This window comes from Argiope bruennichi, chromosome 8 (genome assembly GCF_947563725.1).
Source record: "Argiope bruennichi chromosome 8, qqArgBrue1.1, whole genome shotgun sequence".
In the NCBI taxonomy this organism is placed as follows: Eukaryota; Metazoa; Arthropoda; class Arachnida; order Araneae; family Araneidae; genus Argiope; species Argiope bruennichi.
The window spans coordinates 12,612,187-12,638,025 of NC_079158.1; the positions used below are offsets into that span (position 1 = coordinate 12,612,187).

Below are 25,839 nucleotides of genomic sequence, written 5' to 3' on the forward strand. Positions count from 1 at the left end.
ATGTAATTACATAATAACATACAAAAAAAAAAAAACTCTGGGCGCTTTCTGTGATTTCATTTTAAATACAGCTTTAGAGAGATTGTTGGTTTCGATCATTGTGAATGCCATTCTATGCTTCTAATAACTGTTCATTATAGAATTAATTTCAGAAAGTATTGATATGACAACATTTTAACTTTCTGGTGTAAGAAGGACAGGAAGTGTCATGTAATCGTCAAAAAATTCGAACTCGAGATTTTGAGGAATCCCCACATTTTAAAGGTTCCCTGAATTCGAAAAGCACATTTTTGCATTTTGTCTGTCTGTCTATAATAAATCTTTAAAAAATTTTAAGCTAGACGGATGACATTTGGTATATGGTTTTTTTCACTAAATTTATAGATTTCTATCAAATTTTGTGAAAAATCTTTTTAGTGGAAGTTTTTCTGAATACAAATTAACACGATAATTACAAAACAAAGAGAGACAGATGGGTGAAATTCGGTATCCAAAAGGTATCAAATTTTGAGCAAAATCTAACAAGGAGTTGACCATTTATCCTGCTGCACTTTTTGAAACATATAAAAAAGATAATTCAAAAACGTAACGACATAAATATGTCGAATTTGATGCGTCATTTTGTGATTACAATTGTAGTTCAGTAGTTCTGAAAAAAAAATGCGTCTAAAACAAAAATTCAATTGTGGTATACTTTTAACTGCATGCCAGGCCTTAATCGCCCAAAAACTCCACCAAGCATCACTCGACAGATTCGGTAAAAATGCTAAATTTATGCCAAAAAATGATATTTTTGTAACTATTGCACAAAAATTAATATTTTTCAGTTGATATTAACTATTGCGCCAAAAATTGATATTTTTGTAACTATTGCACAAAAATTAATATTTTTCAGTTGATATTAACTATTGCGCCAAAAATTGATATTTTTGTAACTATTGCACAAAAATTAATATTTTTCAGTTGATATTAACTATTGCGCCAAAAATTGATATTTTTGTAACTATTGCAAAAAAATTAATATTTTTCAGTTAATATTAACTATTGCGCCAAAAATTGATATTTTTGTAACTATTGCACAAAAATTAATATTTTTCAGTTAATATTAACTATTGCGCCAAAAATTGATATTTTTGTAACTATTGCACAAAAATTAATATTTTTCAGTTAATATTAACTATTGCGCCAAAAATTTATATTTTTGTAACTATTGCACAAAAATTAATATTTTTCAGTTAATATTAACTATTGCGCCAAAAATTGATATTTTTTTAACTATTGCACAAAAATTAATATTTTTCAGTTAATATTAACTATTGCGCCAAAAATTGATATTTTTGTAACTATTGTACAAAAATTAATATTTTTCAGTTAATATTAACTATTGCGCCAAAAATTGATATTTTTGTAACTATTGTACAAAAATTAATATTTTTCAGTTAATATTAACTATTGCGCCAAAAATTGATATTTTTGTAACTATTGCACAAAAATTAATATTTTTCAGTTAATATTAACTATTGCGCCAAAAATTGATATTTTTGTAACCATTGTACAAAAATTAATATTTTTCAGTTAATATTAACTATTGCGCCAAAAATTGATATTTTGTTAACTATTGTACACTAATGCCATGCAAAACGTTTTCTGGAATAATACCTTTATTTGAGTATATGTGGGAAAATTTTGAGAAGACCATTCCCACTAATATTTTTTATATATTGTTTATCGGCTTTTTTTTTCTTCAACGAAATATTCAGCTGCTAAGTTTAAGTTTCATTTTAGAATATTTTGCTACATTTGATCAGCTTAAGACTTAGACGATTCTTTTGAAATTTGATTTATGCATAGAGATCCTTTATCTAAGTTTTGGAGAAGTGCTATTCGCTCAGAATAAGTTATGAAAAGTTAGCTATGAAAAAAATACCGAAAAAAGTTCAAATAAAAGGTATAAAGTTTGCTTATATTGTTATATTTTATAAATTAGTGCCATATCAAAAGGAAATTGTTATATATATATAACGATATTTTAAACTCTTAATTTAATCCAAATTAATTTCCAAAACTTTACCTTGATTTAGCCCTTCCTAACTTCATTCTAAAATATTCTCTTATTTCGTGATCCAATTCCACTTTCGGTTTAATTAATCCCTTTGTAAAAATAATGAGCCATCAAGTACTACGTATTAAATGAAAGTGATAGTTTTACCCTTCGAAAGGTGTCAAAGGTCACACGCGTATTGAATTGGTGCCTGGCCAGATATCCAATGTTATATAAGGCTAGTGATCATCTGTTTGGTCCTTTTTTTGCTCTTCTTTGCTTTGTGCCACGCTCCGTTTTCTTGTATATAATCATGCCTGCCACTCGGAATAGAATAAAACGAAATTAAAAATACCAAGTCTCTTCACTGTTTCGAACCTGCCTTCTACTTCAATCAAAATATGTTACATATTATTTAGTTGACCGGATTAAAAATCTATTATATATTATTTAGTCGACAGTATAGTTTCCGTGGAAAGAAATGTTCAAATGAATGAAAAGAATTAAATCCCTGGAAGGAGAGGCAATTTGATATTACGGTACGGCTCCTTGATTTGCCGGTAATCTGGAGATGGTTCTGAGCTGACTCTTACTGGGTTACCTCCCGCGGCATAGCGTCTTCAGATCCGACCACGTTGTGAAATTCATTACATATTATTTAGCCGACAGGATTAAAAATCTATTATATATATATATATATATATATATATATATATATATATATATATATATATATATATATATATATATATATATATATATATATATATATATATATATATCACGGGAGGATGGTAAATGTTGTACTTCGTTTTTTTAGAATAATGAACATAATCATGCCATAAATAATTTTCAAATCTTTATTATATAAAACAGAAAAAAAAAGAAAATTTTTATGCGTTGCTGCTGTTTACTAATCCACTTGAATTTTTGCATTCACTAACAAGTAAATTAACATATTTCACAATTAATTAGACGCAGTAATAAAGAAATTTCTTATATCACCCATCGAATAATTTCATAAAAAGAATATCTTGACTTAATGAGGTAGAAAACGGAACGCATTTTTCAGAATTTCTTAATTAAAATATTTTGAAAAGACCTTTTAAAAAGAATATAATTTTTAGCATCAAGTGCATTGCTATTTAACAGAAGACTTTCCTTGCCCAAAGAAAAGGGACGCTTCTCTTGAAAAGGTATAAAGATATTAAATATTTATCAGTCTGGTTCTTTATTACTATTATACGAAATTTCATGCAATCCATCATAACATATTAAAAAAAAGCCTCTTATTATATTTATTAATTAGATTTATAATTGAAAATGCAATTCCTTTAAAGTTACTATTTTAATGATTGAAGTAACACTTTGCCTGGTATTTGTACAATATACTTAACAAATGTTGCATTTTTATTTGTAAAAGCAGATACATTTTAAATTAAATATCAAAAGGATAACGAACAATGTGTTAATAGAGCTGATATATTATTTCTTATTTGTGAAGCTATAATGCATCAGATATAAGAAAAGCAAATGCACAAGATATTGATCAACATATGCTAATTTTTAACTTTCAAATTTCCTTTTTTTTAATTGAATTTATTATTTATTTATTTGTGATTGTATTCTTTTAAAAAAAATTGATCTAAAGGTCTTCCCGTTAACTCACATCAAATCATTTGTAATTTACCGATCGATTTATCATGAAATGATAAAATTTTATTTAAAACCAAATACAAGTGTAAAATAATTTTAAATTATTAACTCATATAAATATATATACACACAGGTGAAAGAAACTTGAGTAGAAATATAGGAAATTTGAGCAGAATTTTTCCTCTTCCTCAATGAAAAGTTAGTTATTTAAAGTAGTTAGCTTAAGCAATTTAGTATAAGGCTCTAGAATAAGCTTCCCTGACATTGTCTCAATTTCACATGCATCAATTAATATCTTTGAATCAGGGAAAAATATCCATTCACTTTATACTAAAAATCACGTGACTTTGCAAAATTTGAGCATACATGAATGGGAAAAGTATATCGCCGTAACCCATTAACCTTTGGCGATTAAGCGACAAGAGCAAGGAAACAACACCAAAAAAAAAACCCCTCATCTTTCCTAAAGAAGAAAAAGTTCACCTAATCAATGACACAAAAACAACAGTTACCCCATTCTACCCCTTTACCCACTCACACACCCCACCTCAATAAACGCGGAGCGGATGGCATGATGATGAAGAAGAAAAAAAACCAAAACGGAAAAAAGTAAGGATGGAAGGGAGGGGGAGGGCACCTGGCCAGCCAATGAAAGCATCGTGGAAGACTGAAGCGGGATTATTGAAAAGTTAGTGGCAACAGAGATAAGAAACAATGCGTTTTTAGAGTCGGGTTCAGTTGTTTGTGCCGGGGGTCTACTCCTTTCTTTTGTTCTTTTGCAGTGAAAAAAATATAAAAAAAACCTGGATGAAGAAGAAATAAGACAGTGAAGGATCGATAATGCAATGGTATTTTGATCGCTTGTCTGATTCGAGTCGGTTGATCTGTGGTATTGATCATCACTATGCATCAGGATGATTTTTATGCACCTGCTGTCGATTATTGCGCTCTTTCCCGAATAGGATGCGATTATGGTAATAGGGGGTGGATTGCTTAATAGACAGGTGATACACAAGCATGATTAGACAATAACAAAAGATGATAAGCATTGGAAAATACTGGCAATTGAAAATAACGGATTGTTAATATCTCTAAATTCATTCCTGTTGAAACTAGTTTTTGACTCATCCTCAATAATGCAGTTATATGTATACTAGTAAAATCACTTCAAAAACTTTAATAATAAGCTGAAGGATTCAAGCTGTTGGACATTTGGAAAAGATCCATACAGAAATTTATTTCGAATCCAAATTTTTATGGTGTTCTTGTATTTTTCCAATTCCGTGCCATGATCTCAAGTAAACTAAACGATTCGAACCCGACTTTATTTTTTTGCAAGTTTCGTGATTTGTGGTTGGCAGCAACTGCAATGCCAATTTGGCTACTATTTAAACTCGCCTCGTGGAAGTATTTTTTAGACGGAATATGAGAAGTGGTTTAAGCTCTTCGGTAGAGGCGGAAGAGAAGTGAGCTGTGTGCGACTGGTTTGTTTCTTCGCCATTTGAAGATAGTTTCTTTCAGTTGGTTTAAAGGTTAGACCGAAAGGATGAATGGTTCGAATCTGTTGACCAAGGTCTGGTAATGTTCATTTGAACTTTGATTTTAACATTTATCGTATTATTTTGATTTCTCCAGTAATGAGCACATTGACTTTATAATCAAGTCATTTTAAGGAAACTACTTTCAACTTTATGCCTCCTCGACATAAGATTTCACTGTCAACTTTGCTAAAATCTGGGTTAGTTTACTCAGAGGAATAACACAAGCAAAATGATCGTTATTATTATCTTGAAACGACAGTACTAAGTTTCTATTGACTCCTTATTTTGCTAAAGGGGGAAAATGAATTAAATATGGGGTTGTACATCAGTTTGTAGTTTCAGCCGCCGTTTGGGCTGTCGGAAAGGATGTTTTAGAAGTTCTTGCTTCAAATTTTCAATAAAAAAAATTAATTTAGTACCACAAAGAATTTCTCTTAAGCATTTCATCAGGGAAATTGATCTTCTGTATAATCGGAAACTTTCCTCGCTAGAACTATTTGAATGAAAGCAGTGACGAGCTTTAGTATGTGCACTCTGTAGGTCAATATATTCTACATTCATTATTCATTCACATGTGGGTCAATTCATTCATTATTAGAGCCGAAATCTATGCAGTTGCCTGTGCACAATATTAACATTCTGGCTTTTGCTTGTCAAAAAATCCAGATGTAACGCGAGTTACAGAAAATTAATATTTATTTACTTTTTGTACACCGAAAACTTCGTATGTATCGTCGTTCGTATTGGTGTGTATGTAATGAAATTTCAAAGGTAGCTCTGCCCGTTATAAGTGAAAGGTAATGATATTATTTCATATTCTAGTAAAATTATATCGTTGTATTTTTGTAATAGGAATTTATAAGGATAGTAGGAATTATAGGAATAGTATTTATAAATTAGACAGAAAAATGAATTGGGAAAATGCATGTTTTCAGTATATTTTTGTCATTAAAAGTCCTTAAAAGCTTTAAATGAATCGTTTACTCGTCCATGATTTCATGATGCATCAATTTAGTTCTTAAAAAAATTCCTAATAAGAATTCGATTGTCTCTATACAGCCTATTAATTTAGAAAAAAATGGCATGATTTAGCTGAGAGCACTTGAATCATTTTTCCTGTTTTGCAATTGCTTTCAGTTACCTGTTCATTTCAGGATTTTCTCTAAGTAGTAGGTTTATTATCTTGATTTATGTGATACTATACTATGTTCATAATTTTTCTTTATAGCTCATTATCGTAGCATTAGCACCTTAGAATGAGCAAAAGTAGCAAGCACTAATATTGCCACCAAGCAGGGAATATTGGAGGGTTTTTAAAGCACTCTTTAGATATAACATTTGTAAATAAGTTCATATTATTGCATTTATAAGAGTATGCAATGCTATAATCGGGAAACATAAGCCAACTTGTCTTCGAAAAAAAAAAATTAATGCTGCCAAAAAATAAAAAATAAAGACGAATTTTTAGTTTGCGTAAATCGAAGTAATGGCAAGTTATTAAATAATGTAGTCACTTTATAATTGAATAATATTCGCACCTTTGAATTTGCATTTTCTGTGTGGTCTTTCAATTTTATTTTCCTTAATTTATTAACATTATTTTAAATTTTAAGAATATTACAATATCAAATAATAGTGATTTAAAATTAATATTCTTGTCGGAGTTTTACGCTTTACAAACCTCAAATGTAATTTTATTTCAAATTCATGCCGGCACATATTTTTGTATCTCAAGAAATTGCTCCCTACATTATATACGCACAAACAACATTAAAACAAAAACTGCACATACTGGAAAGCAGTTCTCTCTTTCAGAGGGAGAAAAAAAAATCTCCGACTGTCGTTGCACAAACCTCTGTTCAATTTTACAAGAAATCCTGGGATTCTGGCGTTACATCAAGTCCACAGTAGAGCTTGTTTGTTTCTTTCAAAGAACCATTCGTCATCGTCTCTTTGTGTATTCACTGTTTTTATACAGGAGCCCATATTTCCTCTGTGCTTGTCTACAGTGGGAGATATGATTCATCATTTGTCTGTTTGCTATACGAAGTAGGTCAGCAGGAGTCTTTGATTTCTGTTAGGTTGTGTGTTTTATTTATTTGGGAGATGATCAGGGGTAGGGAGTGAGTTTATTTTTGAAAATCTCTGTTGTGTAGGTGCAAAATGTTTCTTTTTTTGTTTTTAATTTATGCATAAGACGCATGTAAAATAGTTTCTTATTTGCTATGAAAATGACTGCTGTTATTAAGGGCTTCTTAATATTTTTGGAATACTAAGACATAATGAATACATCTGATAACGATGCAACTTATTATGCCTTTTAATCTTTTATTTTTTAGAATTACTTAAATGATTTTTTTTCAATGTTCGAGTATCGAATATTCATATTGATAGATTCGAAAATTAAAATGAAGCCATTTTGTAACATTATAAATGAAGCAAGGTTTAGTTGGAATTCATGAACATTCCCGTGGGTTGTAAATTGATCAAAACGGCAATCCATTACGAATACAAACTGTCTTATCATATTAAGTTATAGTAAAATCTAAGTAGTTGAATTTTTACGCTTATAGTCTTGGAGACACATTTTTTGAAGTTCATTATTCATTGATTAGACATCTTTTTTTCTTACTTTATATAGGTTCCTAGATGGTATTCCAAATTTTTAAACTTAAAAATTTCTGTTCCTTTAATTTAAATAAATTATATATTTTTTATCTACTCTTTAATTCCATTTCAATTCTAATTTATTCCTTTTTATAGATGCAGTTAAAATTCACATGATGCACATTGCTAAGTTTTTTCTTTAAAGAATCCTTTAGAAATCAACGAAAGCGAATCCCCGAAACATCCAGGCATATTTTTCAATCAGTCTTATCACTCTTCACCAACATAAAATTATTGACATTGAGAAAGGCCAACAATGCCTCGTACGGCATCGGCGAACTATAGCTACGAAATATTGATCTTTGGTGAAAAATCAACATCTTTATAGAGTATGTAGAATTAATTTGTATTTTTAACGCCTGTTCTCTTATGCGAATTATAGTTCAGTCACAAGATCATACTCCAAATACAGTGATTTAAACCATTGCATTTATTAGTTACCGTGTTTACCATTGCATTTATGTACCGATAGACTATCAATCATAAGGTGTATGTACACACTTAAAACTTCGAAAATCGTTCAAAATATCGAATATTTTTTTTATTGCTTAATAATGTTCTCTGATCCTTTAGCTTTCAAACGATACCAAGATGTTGTCAATATTCGAAATATTTCTCGAGTTATAATTATCTTTCTTGAGGTGCTTTCATTAAAAACGTTTTTTTTAATACTCATTTTTATGGAGAATGACATTTTTCTTCTATATTGCTTCATTCAAACAATCATAACTCAACAAGAAATGAACCAAATACAATTATTTATATATCAAAATAATCTGTATGAAATAGCGGATGTTTTGTGTTTCAATCAAAGTTATATTTATGGAAATAAATTTTTAATAGCTATTTAAAAGTTAAAATGACAGAAAAAATCTCGCCTTTTTATATTCATCGTTGATGAAAAAATTGTTAAAAAAACTATATATTTTTATAACTTGATTGAGGCAGACAACATGAAGATGCATATTAGGCATCATTTCCTACTAGAATTGTGTGTCTGTACAAATTAGAATTTAAGATATCGTGTTTCAAAAAATAGGCTAATTAGCTCATTAAATATTATTTAATTAATTAATAATTAGTGTAAGATGTTTTTTTCTGACTGAAATGAGTTTAAACATATATTAATGACCTACTGTGAGAAAACTGGATTTTTAAAGTTAAAATTTAAAAAAAACTTCTAGTGTGTACGTACACAGATTTGGCTTAATTTTATAAAAACCTACAGTTTAAAGGCTTAATCTATGTACCAAATTTTATTTAAACAACTGTTTAGGTTTTGAAGATACTGAATTCACCTCCATTTGAACAGATAAACAAACAAACTTCTTTGGAATGGATTTTGTTCACTGTTAAAAAGACACTTACAAATTTGATCTAAAGTCCATGTACTAAATTTCATACTAATGTCAAAGTTTTCAAGCTCGAATATTTGGCTATTACAATATTTTTTCTGTACTTCATGTATGAGGAAATAAAAAAAATAAAAAAAAAGTTTGTTAAGTCATGGCAAAACATTTGACAACTTCTATTTTATAATGTGGTTGGATAATAATGGCAGAAGGTACAATTGTTTATGATAATTGCATTAGTTCTGCTTATGTGACAATCAATTATAAATTTTAATAACTGTTCTTCCTTGTTAATGTGAAAGTTATTCAAAATCGGTATATGTTTTCTGAAATATCTTGCAGTTTCTAAATAACTTTTGAATAATTTAATTGCATTTCATTAAAACTTAATTTGATATGTTTACAAAGCAAATTTCTGAAATAAGAGAAAGTTCGAATAGAATTCGTTTTCTCGAAAGTCATTATTTATGTTAAACTCTGAAGTTGTCTTAAGATTAAAAAGCATAACTGATATAGGATATGTCAGTATTCTAACAGTTTTGTGGGGTGGTTAATGGGTGTGCGCATTTAATATTAAATTACTGCTTGTTATTCAGTTATTTATTTCAAATAACACGAAGTTACCTTTTACTAAATCATAAAATTTGCTTTCAGCTGAAATTTGATATCTTTGCATATATTTGACTGTTTCTCACAATACCAACACAACTTTTGAAGAAATATGGTTTCTGTCCAAAGTTAATAGAATTTCCCAAATTAATTTGATACAGTGACAGAAAAGAATCGGTGCGTCTTTTTTGAGTTCTCAGTTTAAATCGCGAATCCTTCAATGTGTTTATTTGTGAATGTCAGTAATACGTATTTAGAATTATGTGTGTTTATCAGGGAACACGATATTCAAAATCGCAGGAAAATAGACAGATGAAAGTTAATATTTATCTTTACAGCAAAGTCATTGATGACATAGATATTGAATGAAATCCGTCCACAAGGAATCTGCATACATGCCTGTCTTGCGTGCACGTAAATAAAATACCCCCCCCCAAATGAACTAAATGGATGAAATTTAGCACCTGGTTTTATTGTATATCTATATCACAATTTTTACCAAGCACTTCGAAGGATTTATTATCTGTGAGGTCTTTGTGCCCGTTAATGGGAACCTGATACTTTATAAGTACACATGCGAAATTCAACATTTGTTCCTGGTATTAAAATTGCAAATGTCAACAAACTTTGGATGCAATTCGTCGAGGGGCGGCGATATAAAATCCATACCCGATTTTTGACGCTACCCGATTTATGTTACATAATTTATGCAAAATGCGATAAGTAAATGCACGTTGGAAGTCTAGGGGAACATACTATCACATCAAATTTTGGATGTAGTCCGTGAAAGGACGTAGGTGTAAAAAGCATACTCGATATTTTCTGCTCTGTTGTATAGTTTACACAAAAAGCGCTGTATGGTAATGATGGGTAAGTAATTGTATGAGGAAATCGACGGTAGCATACTATCTCATCAAATTTTGGATTCAGTCCATCAAAGGACGTAGGTGTAAAATGCATACTTGATTTGCTTCGTTGTATTATGTAATTTATACAAAATGCGCCATGCTGTTGAGTAAGTAAGTAAGTATACAAGGAAATCTAAGGTGGCTATTATTTCATCCCCATCCGATGCAATCCGTTATAAGACAGTGGTCTGGATTGTATATTTGGTTTCTCCGCTATGTTGGGTAACTTACTCAAAATACGCTTTGATGTTGAGCGAGTAAGTATATGAGGTGGTCGTGGTGAGCATATTACCATTGGTTTTCTTATGTTTAGCTTTGTTGATCAAAGATAAACGTGTTTGAGATAACCAATTTTTTAAAAGTAATAATCATACAGTTTGACAATAAGTTTCGAAACGAAACCTAAACGAAAAAAGTTCGTATGTGTTTCTGATTTTTGTGAGGATAATCAATGGATTGAGATTGGGACCCTTATAGGCATAATTATAAGTCAGTAATACGTAGATAACTACAAATTTCAAATCACCTATAAATGATGTAATTTCGTATCTTATTTGTATTAAGTCTTTTTTTTTGTATATTTTTATGTATAGAATATCAATTTTAGGATAAAAATTAAATCGTGTTGAAATATATCAGTTCTTTTTTTAATGCACTGGGAACATATCCAAGACAAGTTTTAACTTACTTTAATTTTTTATATGTATCGCGTCCTTTTCCTTTCATTGACAACTAAAGTCATCAGTGATTATTGAAATATCTCTGGATGGATTCCACATGCTTGTATAAGTAGGTGCTCGTTCTACAGTTTAAGTTTCCGTTCAAAATTATCAGATCATAATCATTTTTTATGTTAATTTAATAAAAGATCATGGTTCTTTTCATGGTTAGCAGCTGCCCGTAATGTATTGTCGGCAGATTCGTATTTCAACCATTCGTGCTCATAATCAGCATAACTATAAACCATTGAATAAATTGATGAAAATTTCTTGGTTTCATTCTTGAAATTTACCTTTTTTTTTTTTTTTCCTATTCACAATCAAAAATATACTTCTAATATTGGTCCCTTATTTACGATATAAAATTCAGAAAATACTTAGGTCTAATTATAAGCAATTAAATATTTTGTTAAAGTGATTAAAGGAAGAATTTTAGAATTTGAATCACAATTAAAATAATGCCTGAATTTTTCCGAACATTTTAAAGACAATTTTAGAAAATACTTCTAAGAAAATTTAGGAAACATCATTTTTTAGGAATATTTTTTCGGTGATACATATTAATCTTATTTCTGAAATATGAATTCTAGAAGGCAGCTTTGTATTATGTGGATAATTAAGAAATTTCTTCAGATTAATTGGTTCGGGTTTATTTAAGGTTTTTCTTTTTTATAAGGATGAAAAGTGGATATTGTACGTACACAAATTATTTCATAAAACTGGAAATTTCGATAATGGACATCTTAAAATCTTCAGAGAAGAGGTCCTCTATAAATACATTTCATTCCTTTTGAAATTATAGTCGCATAAATTTATAAAAATATTTCACACAGTACATCAAAAGATTAAAATTATCAATTTAATTTTGAAATTATAGCAAAATTCAACTGTTTTACTGCAAAATCTAAAAATGAATTATTTCATCTGCAAAATGTAAAAAGTGAGTTATTTCAGATTGGTAAGATTTCTGCATTCTGTCATTAGGCATATATATAAAAAATATGAATTAAATTAAATAATAAGCAGAACGATTATATGGTTGTGCAATTAAACATAATACTTATTCAGATCACCAAAAAACAGTTTTTGTTTATGTAAATAATTTACTTTTGTTTATGTAAATTTTAATAAGTTCAAGTTTTTGTTTATGTTAAAAGTTTTATTGATAATTCATAATATAATATACCTCATACATAAATTTAAAATGATTTTGAAAATAACAAAGCTTTAAAAAAAATTCTGATAATTTTTTTTAAAATTTACACAGCCAAAATTTATATGTGAAATGTAGTAAATGCTTCGACAATTTCTTCACAATCAATTAAAATAAAAATAAAAAATTGTATCATATTTCATTAAAACATTTTATGCAACATACCTTTCGAATTTCGGAAGAAAGATGTAAGGAAAAAAAATGCAGCAATAAATTTTTCAATGTATATCTCAAAGTGTTAACAGTCGAAACACTTAAAATAATATTTATCAGAAAAAGTTGGATATATTGATAAATTTCAGCGAAAACAACAGTGAAATATGTTAAACAAATTACATAGCAGAATATGAACTATTTGGATAAATATTTATATTAGAAAAATAATTGTTCAATCTTCAAGTAATATAAATGAAAACAAAGAATTAAAAAATATAAATCAAATCTAGATACAGCTGTGATGGTAAAGAGTTGGAGGATTTTTTTTAGATTAGAAAACCATTTAGTCAGAGTTATGAAACAATTATCTTTCTGAAAATATTAAATAAACGATAAATACACAATCTGAGTTTCGTTTAAAGACAAAAAAAATTACGTGTGAAATATTTTAATAGCTTATTTCATTAAAAAAATTAACAATCATTCACATATACCATTGCATTAAATCAACAAAATCTTTCAAAAATTATATTTGTTTCTATTGACAAAATGGGGAAAAAAACTTGATTTGTTCTACTCAAGAGCATTTAAAAATTGTATTTTAAAGTTTAACTTTTAAGTTTGAAAAAACTTATTTAAATCAGGAAAAAAATTATTGCTATGAAGTTAGGAAATTTCTTTCTTTCGATGTTTCTCTTCAAATCCTTTAAAATGTTTTAAACAAGTTTTCTTGAAAAGTATTGAAACCCTACTATTGTAAAAGAACGAATCTGGTTGCAAACGAATCCTAATTTACAAAGGAATTGTACATTCATTTAGTCTTAAAAAACTTCGAAAAGCTGGGTATGAAATAAAAATGTCTTTATAATGAAGCATTAGAAACAATACTGACTTTTATTAAACAAACACTTATTGTCTGTGATGAATATTATCTGTATACAAACGAATATTTATAAATTATTCTCTTCTTAAACAAAAACACGTTCAGGTGTTTCTAACAAAGAACTTTTTTATTCCTGTGCGCATTCGAATCTATGTTTTTTATATCAGAATCCGTAGAAATTAGCGCTAAAGTTTTTCAGCTCAATATTATTTTTAAATTGCGGTTAAAACCACAGAATAAGTCAGCAATTAGTTCTTTTGTTTTAGTACGATGAGAAAAATGAATAGGTTCTGATGATAAAACAATAGCTTGATATTTTTTTTTAAGAATCCGAACAATCGTTTTAGTTGACAATTCTGTAGATCAAAAAGAAGCCATTATTTCCAGGAGACTAATTAGAATAAAGTTTACTTAAAGCTTCTATTACGCTCAAAAAACTGTTAGATTCGAACTTTTGACGGTGGTAATTGAAATCAACTTAAATGCTTAGAATAATACTAATCCCTTAAGAACGATGGAACTTTTAATTTGAACTTGTTCAAAGGATTATTTCTATTACAGTACAAACTATCTATGCTACCCCGATTTTTCTTTGTCGTTTTGCCCATAATTAAATAAATAAAATGTTACATAATACTTCCAATAGATTCTCATTTTCCCCCCGTCAAATCCCATGAAAATCAGAAGACAAATAAAAGGATTCTGAATATTTTACAAAATCTAAATAAGTAATTTCGATATAGGAATACATTTATGGATAAAAAAAAGTGAATATATTTTTATTGTATGAAGAACACGTATAATTAAAATATTTGTTTTGTTCGTTTCTGAAAAATTTTATAAGGAATATTTAGAATAAAATCGGAGATGTTTTCTCGTTTTTAATAATAAGTTTTTTATTGTTAGCAGTGTGAAAATTAGATTTTTAGAAAAGATTATTAATAAATTTCTCGTATAATTACTTCAAACAGAATATTTATATATATTTTAATAAATATAAAATAATATTTATATTATATATCAATACATTTTAACACAATTATAAAAATATTTATAATCATATGGTATAACATTTTGCTCTAGCAAAAATGTACAAAATTATTTATTATATTGAAAAAATGTTCGTTCATGTAATTTAGCGCAAAAGATTCGAACTCTTTCGGCTTTTTTTTTTTCTTAATGTAGTTATTTTTGTTCAAACTTCTCTGAAAAAACACATAAAAGAAAGAAATTAAAATCAAAATGCGTGATTATTTTAAATGAGAATTCATTGAAAACACTTCACCTTCTTACTCCAACATCGATTATTATTTCTTCAACTTATTCCAAGAAAATTATTATGTTCAAAGAAAAATTAACTTTTTCGTAAGGATTAACTGGATATAATTTCCAACTGATTATTTAAGTCCAATTTAACTTTCTTCCAAATGCGCCAATGAATATAAAAACTCAGCTGATTAAAATGTGGCAATAGTTATCTCGATTTGAAAATCATTTAGCTTCACTTTCATAGACACTTAAATAACTCATTTCAGCATGAATGGAAAATATTAAACTTTTAGCACAGTACTACAAATGAATGTAGCAGGGAAATGAGGGTTTTAACCGTAAGTCGTCAGCGGAAAATTGTCTCTCAAACTGTTTAACAAGGGTGTTATATCAAAGAACGTCTTGCATATCATTGGGATACAGTAGTTACAAAATATTATTGGCGTGAAATTTGCAATTTTACTGAATCTTTTGTGTGATACTTGGCGAGTGTTTTGTCGATTAATCCATGGTATGCAAGCAATAGTATCCGAAAATCAAATTTATGTTTTAAATACCAGCCGATTGAGACGAAATATGTTTCAAATCAAAAGTGTATTCAGGCGTCAATGAATGTCTTTTTATATATAAATTATACCCAGCGTTATTGATGTCTCCAAAAGTTTCGTGCACTGTCTCTAGGTAAATTAAAAGTATTTTTCCCAAACCGACGAAAACCAAAATTTGACACTTAATTACGCTAGCAGTCACAAAATTGCATATTAATTTGATATGTGATATACTTAATAGATCACATATATTTGAGTCATTACGTTTTTGAATTATCGCGTTTATAAACCTGCATTTGAATCCGTTGTTGGATTTACCTGGAAACGTGATAGGTGTTTACACTATAAATGTTAAATGTATCTACTAAATCTTATCCGTCTAGCTCTCTTCGTGTTGTAATTATCGTGTTAACTTTTTCTAGAACAGCCTAACAAACGACCTCTTAAAGAATTTTGCTTAAAATTTTATAGAATATAGCAAATTATAAAATGTTATCGCCATGTATAAAATTCCATCCATCTAGCGCAATATGTTTTTTAGTTATATTTGTAGCAGGTAGACAGATTGACTGACATGCAAGCATACAAAAAATATGCAACATTTCGAACTCACGAAACTCTTAAAACGTAGAGAGACGTTAAAATATTAATTCGATTTTCTTGTCGATCACAATACTTCCTCTATATTTCATAAACGAGAAAATAAAAATGGACCCAAACAGGCTGTTAAATTTTTAAAAAGGAAATTGGGAATGTCCCTTTTAACATTGAAAAATGACAAGTTGAAAAAAATACAGACTTAACCACAGACATTTCAAAAAACATCTTTATAATTACAATTTCATGAAAACGAAGCTAAATACGTAGATTCAAAGCTTTCAATCATTTAACTAATTGATATTTTAAAGTAAAATATACAGTACGGTTTTTTGAATAACACTTTTAATCTGTATAATGAGATTTTTATCTTATCATTGCTGAAAAATTAAATATTTGTCTTGTCATTTTTTTGGTTAAATATTCTTACTCTTAAAAAAGTCTGAAGTATTTAGGATGTAATAATATAGTTATAATCCGTGACAATATAAGTGAAACATCTATTTGGAAATTTGGAATGAACCTGATTTAAAGTATCAAGCGAGAAGTCAAATTTCGTAGTTATTATCCATTAAAATATAGAATTCTTAATTATACCATTACACAGCTTTTCAAATAAATATTATCACTTTTCTGCTAGAGTGTTATAGAAGAATACACATATTTTATTATTTCATGTATATATTTTTTCTAAATAATTCCGATATAGCGCGTCTCTTTCTTTCTAACTAAGCTTGATTTGATTTTTTTCCCTCTTTGTCGAATACGAGGAAACTGTTGCAATCATCAAAAGATTCGGACTCGATAATTTGATGAATTTTGACAGATAAGATAGTCTTGAATTCAAAAAATTATATTTGAAAATATGTCTGTGTCTGTCTGGCCATTCGCTTATGAATACAGTTAATTCAAGGATACAAGTCTGAATTACATGGATAAATTTTAATATATATTTCTGTCTAGAATGTATGTCTGAAAATATGTTCTATGTCTGTCTAATCATTTGGATGTGAATAGGGTACTACAAGTATACAAAGAATTACATGAGTCAATTTTTATATATGTTTCTTATTTCTAACCATAAATCTGCATCAAATTTTAAGATGGTTCACTATGATAAAAAGTTGATTTTTTGCAAAAATAACCAATTTTTAAAAAATTTAATATTATGATAATAAATTAAATTAATATTGCTTGAAATGCTTAATTAATATTGATTTTTATTATTGCTTGAAAGATTTTCTGTGTCAAACCGTTTGAATTTTCTTTCTAAGGCCATTTTCTGGGAACTACCCAATTTTATATTTGCTTTTTATATTAGATTTTTTTCAAATTTTTATCTTTGGTAGAATTTTCCCATAAAAAACCGCATAAAATCTAATGCTTAATTTTTGTTTAGATTTAGTATAAGAATTTCTCATTTCTTTTTGGACTGCAGAATATAATATTCAATAAGAAACATTCTCTAGTTGTTTTAATGCATCACAATGTTTTATTCAGCCAAAAAAAAGTTATTTTTCCGATTTTTAAAAATACTTTTTTTATTCAACCGGTATATTTTGATTTCGTAAAAGTTTATTTTTCATTTTTTTATGCGAAAATAAATAAAAAAAATATTTTATAGCGTTATCAAAAAAAATTCGCCCCGTTATTTTGGGATAAATAATATTATATTCTCTAATGCAATACATATATTATTAACAATTTTTTATTTTGATATTAATTATTTTTTATTTAACTTTCTTCCGGTTAAAAAGAAAACTTGACTTGCTACATTTACACCATCCACAAAATTTATTAAAGAGAATCAATCAACAATTTGATAATTTTAGGCTTATCAGCTGTAAGGAAACTCCATGTGCTTTTTGGCATTTCTTCTTTGAGACGTTCTATGGAGACGTTCTATTTAAAGCCGTTTGGCTCTTAAGATAGCAATACTCATATTCTCAAAATTTACTCATTTTATTCGCAAAAAAGTGACCTTTCTTTTTATTTAAAATGTTAATGTCTCAGGATTATTTTGTTAAATATGACTCATAAAATAGAAAGTCTGTATGCAAATCGTAATTCACGAGAATCTTTATTGACTCAAACGCCATAAAACAGTATCCTTGACTTCCCTTTAACTAACTCATTTTATATATAATATAATCGCTATTTGTAATAAATAATATATAATTTTATAATTTAATAATAGATATTTTATAAGTTCACAACAAACTTTTTTGGCGCTTATTTTTATAGAAAATCATTTTTCATTTTTATTTAGTTTCTAACAAACAGAAAATTACATTTTTCTATGTTTTTTGTAGTAAAAGTTAACTTAATCTTTTTGTTTGATCTATGGTCAGCGTGACGGAAACATGCTGATGGAAGGTGATTTTTGTCACGTTTTCGGATTAAATGCATATTGTCCTGAATAAATATTATTTTTTGTGAAATAAATTGTTTAAAAATATGCTTCACATTTCTTTAAACCATCAGAAGTTATTTCCCCAAAATACTTGGGGCCGCGGTGGCCTGGTGGTAAGGTCTCGGCTTCGGAACCGGATGATTTCAGGTTCGTGACCCGATTCCACCGAAGAACCGTCGTGTAAGGGGGTCAGTTGCACGTTAAATCCGTCATGACCAAACATCCTTCCACTGGTGTGGAGAGGGGGTGTCAGGTCAGGTGTCGTTCTCGTCATCTGACGGCGGTTCAAAATGACGAGGTCCGTCCCAAAATAGCCTTAGTGTTGCTTCAAACGGGACGTTAATGTAACCAAACCAAACCCCAAAATACTTGCATGGCATTGGCGTACAATCATTCGAAATATTAGTCCTTGGTGTAAATTTAAAATCTTTACTGAATCTCTCATGCCATCCTTCGCTATAGTTTTAACGAATAATTCCTGGCATACGCTTAATAGTACGCGGAAATGGAATTTGTGCGTTAGACACATTTTTCTCAATCGATTGAAACAAAGATTTGATACAAAACTCCACTTTTAGTTAGAAAATATTATATCAAATTTGATATCTTTAAGTCATTGTGTTTCTTAATGACCTTGTTTACATGTTTCCGAAAGTACAGACAGACGGCTTAATTAACCCGTTGTCGGATTTGGCTCCAAATCTTTCAGAGGTCTACTTTATAGATGTTAAATTTGCGTACAGAATCTTATATAATTAACTCTCTACATTTTGCAGTTATTGTGTTAACTTATATTCGAACACCCGGACAGAAAAACTTCCTCTGAATAGATTTTTTCAAAATTTGATAGAAATCTGTAAGTTTGGTGTAGAGACTTATACCAAATTTCAGCCATTTAGATCAATGCGTCGCAGACAGACGGACATGTTGCAAAATGTGTTTTTCGAACTCAGGGACGACTAAAACGTGGAGATTCGTTAAAATTTCATCTTCCAGTTTTTTGACTTTTACTATAATACTACGTATAAGAGAAATTAAAAGTAATTAAAAATAGAAACTTTATTTATATGATGATGAATTGGTGTGATTAAAAAGATAACTTTGTGAGTTTTAAGATTACGTAAAAATAATTTTTGTGTTGTAATAAATTCGGAAATTTGCGCGGAAAAACACCGAAATTTTGCTTTCTTATTCAAATAAAATTTCAAAAATTCGCTCGCAGTTGCCCATTTAAACCCTCCGAATTATATACGTGTCAAGGTAATTCTAGATCCTACCGTCTGCCTGTAAAGCGCCAAGATACACACAAGACACATTCATCTTTATTATAAGTAAAGAATATTAAAAATAAGTTCGAATTTTGTTATTTAGGGTAATGTTGACTCATTTTATGGGTGACTTAATGCAGCATAAATCACAATTTTTTTTATTATATTTGTCAAAACTCAACAAAACAATTTTATCTTCAAAATGTTATGTTTTTAAATTATTGTTTCTTTTAGAGCATCTAGAAACATTTTTTGCTTTGAATCTGAGAAGTGGAACAGGAAATTGGAGAAATCAAATTCTTTAGGGGTTTATATATTTTTCAGTTTCTTCTCAATTATATATTAAATTCAAATTCTTTAGGCATATATATTAAAAGTTTTATGAGGCTGAATTCATAAAACTTTAGAAATTTTCAGACTCATAAAAATATTTTTATTCCTTTCTCTAATTTTTAAAATTATGAAAAAGCATATTAAATGTTGAAATGACGGAGGAATTATTTTCATAAATAAATTTAAAAAATAAATTATGAGACTTCGTCATCTCTAGCTTACTGCAGTAAGATTTAATTTGCACGGTTGCTTTTTCATTTGGGATTTATATCGATATTCAATCAATTGGAAAGCTGATACAGATTTTATGTTAACATAAAATTTGGCTAAAAGATTTTTAAAGAAAATTAAATGTATGCAACAAAAATACGATATGGTTACTCAATGCCAAACAAAATGTCAATACAAACGTAATATCTTACTATATATTTTGTCGCAGACTTTTGTTTGAATGGGGATTAATCGGGTTATGTTAGTGTGAAGAGGCTGATGCATTTTTGGATTCAAATTGCATACAAATTAAAACAGTTTAAAAAAATAGTTGACGGGGAGTAACTTCCAGTTATAATCGTATCTACAATAAAGCGAAGAAAAGTTTTAAAATACAATAACTAAGCATATATATTTCAAAATTTAGTTATATTTTAAGTTATTTTCTTAGTTTAAGTTTTGTTTTTAATGGTAAAATAACTGAATATAGGTGAATGAAGAGCATGCAAAAAGGAACAAAAATTAAAATGCGAAATAAGACGACGCTATTGATTCGGATAGTTATACATTGGAAATATTCGTCAATTTATTGTTTCGTATCTGTTTTTTACATACTGATGGTTTTAAGAATTTATGTATATATTAATTTCAAATAGCTTCAAGGCAATGATTGTGAAATTCTATGCAATAAGTTTTATATGTGTATGTTAATTACATATACAAAGCTTATTAATAAAAATTTTATTTCCTTGTTCGAACTTAAACTTAGTTCTATAACCTAATTTCACAGAATCTAATAGCCCAAATTAGAGTTCCTTCATAATTTTCAAGAATATTGTACCTTCAGTAAGTTTCTAATCGCATAAGTTAATTTATTTCAGACAAACTTTATTGATTTAAGGTTTTAGCGCATTCTGTTCTAAAATTAGCTTTTTACTCCAATTAATCGCAAGTCAGTACACATTTGTGTTTTCATACATTTAATATGAATAAAAGGGAAAATTTCTGAATATAAAACATAATGAAACACTCATTTTTAACATGAAAATATAATGGAAAGTCGTTCCACTGCTTCTAATGAGATAAATTTACACTTTAATATTAATACTGCTTAAATGATGAAATTGTTATATTTTGGACGGGTATTTGTCTAAATTCAGAACATTAAAATTTTTTCCCCTTTAATCAGAAGCAATTCAGATGAGAAATATCTTTATTTTCTTACAACCGACGCGTCATTTAGAATAGATTAAATTATTTATAAGAAGTTAAATGATAAATGGATAAATAGTTAAAATAAAATAGAATTTTCAGAATCGGTATTTTAGTAGCATTGCATACTTTCAATGAAGCGAGAAATGAGCTCTGTAACTTAGCATTTGTTTTAAATTTGATCGAATCAAAGACGGAATTATTATTATTCTTAAATTTTCAAGATCTTTATCGAAGTCAATAAATATAACAATTAAATCGAATATTTTCTTTGTTAAAAATATACAATTATTACATATCAATACTCATATTACAAAGCCAATCCGAGATTGAAGATATTATTATCTTCTGATCGAAAAATTTACATAAAACTGTTTATTCTATTTTTGATAGAGTTGCATTAAAGTTACATCAGAATAATATTTCATATGTATTGCTGTTTACAGCATAAGTGTACATTATTTCTAATCAATTTAAAAAGATATTAATGCAAATTATTACATACAAATCACATATGCATACAAATCAAAATAGAATTACTAATAAAATAGTTGACTTTTTTTACAAATACATTTCAACTATTTGATCCCGATAAAATGAAAATAATGTGCGCTTTAGTATTTAAAAATTTGATGTGATTTTAGAAGCACGTTTCAATATTTCATTACTCTTGAAATAACTAAGTTAAATATAAATTGGAGTGTCTCCTAATGTTAAGCAAATAATAAATTCTCAAGAGATTTGAACGGTGCATACAGTTAAAATGGAAAAAGAAAAAAAAAACTTTGATATTTATTGCTCTCTACATCATCTAAAAAATGTGTTGTAACTACTTAGTGATGTAAAGTACGAAATTATTTATAAATAACTAGCTGATACCCGGCGCATTGCTACCGCAGAATAATTTTTTGAAATATCTTTTAAAGTTTGAAATAGCTATCTTGATTAATTAGGAATGACAGAAAGAATATTTATTCTCCTGTCAATAATGAATACATTCAATTAAATTGAATGACATAAAAAGAAAAAGTGTAAATAATATTTATTCTTCTTTTTTTTTTACTTTATTATTCAAGTATACTTTAGGGTAGACAATTTTTTCCCGTCTTCAGCAAAAACGAAAAAATTTTGTGGCTGTCCGGCTCGTGAGCATCCGACATGAAACTAGCCATGTGAAAACATGGCTTTTTGAGATTCAAAGTAATAAATTGGCAAGGTTTTATCGCTATCGGATGAACAGTACGGCAGCACATAAAATACCAACAAACAAACATTCCTTTTTATATATTAGATATAATAATTGTAATATGCCTATAAATTATAATATAATAATTTGGCAAAGTTTTATCGTAATCAGATGAATGGTACGGCAGCGCTTAAAATATGAAAAAACAAAAATTCATTTTTATATATTAGATAGCCAAGAAAATAGCACATGAATGGAACTGAATTTCAACACTGTAATTCTTATTTTATATTTTAGAACTTAAAATTCATATTTTAAACAAATTAAACAATTATAATTAAAATTGGAACTTAGCATCAAGCCAAAAAGTCATTATGTTTATATTTCATAAAACATATTGCCGTTAGATTGTATTTACACAAGAATATAAAAGTATTTTTTTTATGTCGGAAGTTTTTGAAGAAGATTATGTCGGTTTTTCAAGTAAATATTTTAGATTTTTTTTCATTGATGTTTCTCATTTTTTTAGCATTATTATATATTGAATGAGAAAAAATTTTGATAAAGATTTGTAAGAAATTTTATTTTATATTTTTGTTCAATCGGAGTTATTTTAATGTTGTTAGACGCATTTCTCTTGTAAAGATTTTTACTTAATTTCAATTATAAAATGGAAGTATTCGAACAATACAAATTAGAAATCTCCTATTTTTAATTTGTTCTAAATTGAATCGCATAATGAGATAACAGTATTTTCTGTATTCTATTCCCTAGACGTTTTATTTTAAACCCATATATGAGTTGCGGACATTTTTTCTCACTAAGATTTTTATCTCCAAACAAAATTGTCTAATTAATTATATAATGTATAACTATAGTTTTATTTAATTTAATTGTACTGTTAATGAAAATAAAATGCTATGGAATCATTTTTATAAAAATAATTAATTTTACTATAAAATTAACTATACAATTAATGTTACTGTTCAGTTCCTATTTCCTGTTTGTATATATATCACTGTAAACGAAGACTCCTTAAATATCTACTAAATTTTTCTGTCTTGATGCCATCTACAAAATAAGACATATTTCTGTTCAGTTTCTTTAAACAAATGTGTGACGTTTCGTTTTAATTATATTCTATTTTATTGCGCCTGTATTAATTATAATAATTCCTTTCTTTTAATTTAATTCCTGTGAGAATATTTAATTATTCTTTCTTTTAATTTAAAAAGGCAGACATAATCATATTTTAGGGAAAAAAAATCTATTTCAAAATTATATTATTATTAACGAAGTCATCGAACTTAAATTAATGTGAAGTAAATATTGTTAAGCATAAGTCATTTTATTATATGAATTATCAGATGAATTTTGCACTTCGAAAACTTTTTCTCTCGGGTTCTTATAAATTTTTAATGTAAAGTGTGTATAATGTTTCAGATCTAATATTTTATAAGTTTTTATGCTCTTGATCACCATCTATAAATCTAACATAATATTTACAATTCACTCATTTATATAGTTTACTAACACCATTTAATTAAATTCTCTTCATTCCAAATTTGCGAAATTAAAAATTAAATATTTCCTTAAATATTGAAAAACATAATTTTCTAAATTCTCCCTATTTTTGAGCCAAAAATGCGATTAACTATAAATAAGTATAACATGACTGAGAAATTTTAAAAAAATCAAGATTTTATTTTAAATTTTATCGTAACTATTTTAAATTTGAATTGATATTTTGTAAGTTTATTTAAAGACTCCCAAAAAGATTGTAAAACTTTCATCTATTAGTGCTATTGAAGCTGTGGTGACAGAATTAACTTTGAATTTAAAATATTTGAATATTGCACTAAAAATGAATTTCACTTAAAAACTGTCTCTTTCATAAAATATTTGTTTCTTGTTGCTTTAATCATTCCGTGTACATTTCATAATGACCGAATTAGATCTAAAAAGTTTTAATATTTATAATTATTTTTATTATTGAATTGACAAATTTTTATTTTATCTAAGAAAAAAATATGATAACTTTTTACAACTTATAGTTTTGTGTTTAGTTTATGTTTTATGGGAAGAAACTGTTCTTTTCTGTTTTAATCTAGATGTTTTCTTTATTCATTGCTTTCAAGTATTTAAGTGATTTTTAAGAGTTAAAATTAATTTGTATACCTGATTAGATATATGTTTTACTGTCATGGTGATTGAATTTTATGATTACTATTATTTTGTTTGCAGGATAATTCTGTAAGAGACTAAGCACGTAATTTTTTTCTCAATAGTTGGGAAGTTTCATATTTTATTGCCTTTCTTTCCGCATTCAAAATTTCTCCACCGTCCCGAATACCTCCCGCATACCAGGGAGCAAATTTGAAAAACCCTTTCCTCTTTGCGAGTTTTGGAAAGATTCGACTCATAAAGATGTCTTACCTTGAGTCGATCCTGACTTGATGATGATGAGGAAGAAATTGAAATCAGCTGACTGGCCCTCACGCCATGTGGGAGAGCGAGAAATCTGGGCACAATGCCAGTCACTCACTTTGTTTATGTTTACAAGAACTTTGCTATCGCTTCTGTCTTCCCTAACTCTCCAGATAACAGAAGATTATCTACTTCAATCTGGAGGAAAAGAAAAACCGAAGAAGAAGTGGAACGAATCTTCTTCACGTGCTCGCGGCGCCCACGTGGTTTCCTCCGGCTCCAATCGTCATGCAAAAGGCAGCAGCGGGCTGGTTTTTCCCGCGCGTCGGACTGTGATCGCGCAACCAGGAGGTGAAAGAGACTGTCGGGTTCCGGCCTGCGTCTCCTTCGCTATCTCGAACACGACTGAGTCTCCCTCTCTCATAGAGACGAGACCTCCCAAACTGCCTCAGGGTTGTTCGCTCGCTCCCATCCGCCGTTCGCTCTATCCTACGCGTAATGACTTTTATTGATCCTCTTCGTGCATTGGCTGCCACCAGGCGGGGGGGAGGGCGACTGGGGGGAGTGCCTCGAGACCTGCAGCAGTAGCGCCACCAACCCACCCTACTTCTATCTTTTCGTTTCTAGGGCA

General features: G+C 28.4%; 1 protein-coding gene across 5 annotated transcripts in view; it reads right to left on the minus strand.

Annotated features, from left to right (window-relative positions):
* LOC129981916 (myelin transcription factor 1-like) overlaps nt 1-25,608 on the minus strand; it is a 295,518-nt gene extending 269,910 nt beyond the window's left edge. For all 5 annotated transcript variants that reach the window (XR_008785385.1, XM_056092972.1, XM_056092973.1 and 2 more), the window contains exon 1: nt 25,218-25,608. The gene's annotated coding sequence lies outside the window, so the exon portion shown is untranslated. The remainder of the gene's footprint in view (nt 1-25,217) is intronic.
* Between the last annotated feature and the right edge of the window lie 231 nt (nt 25,609-25,839).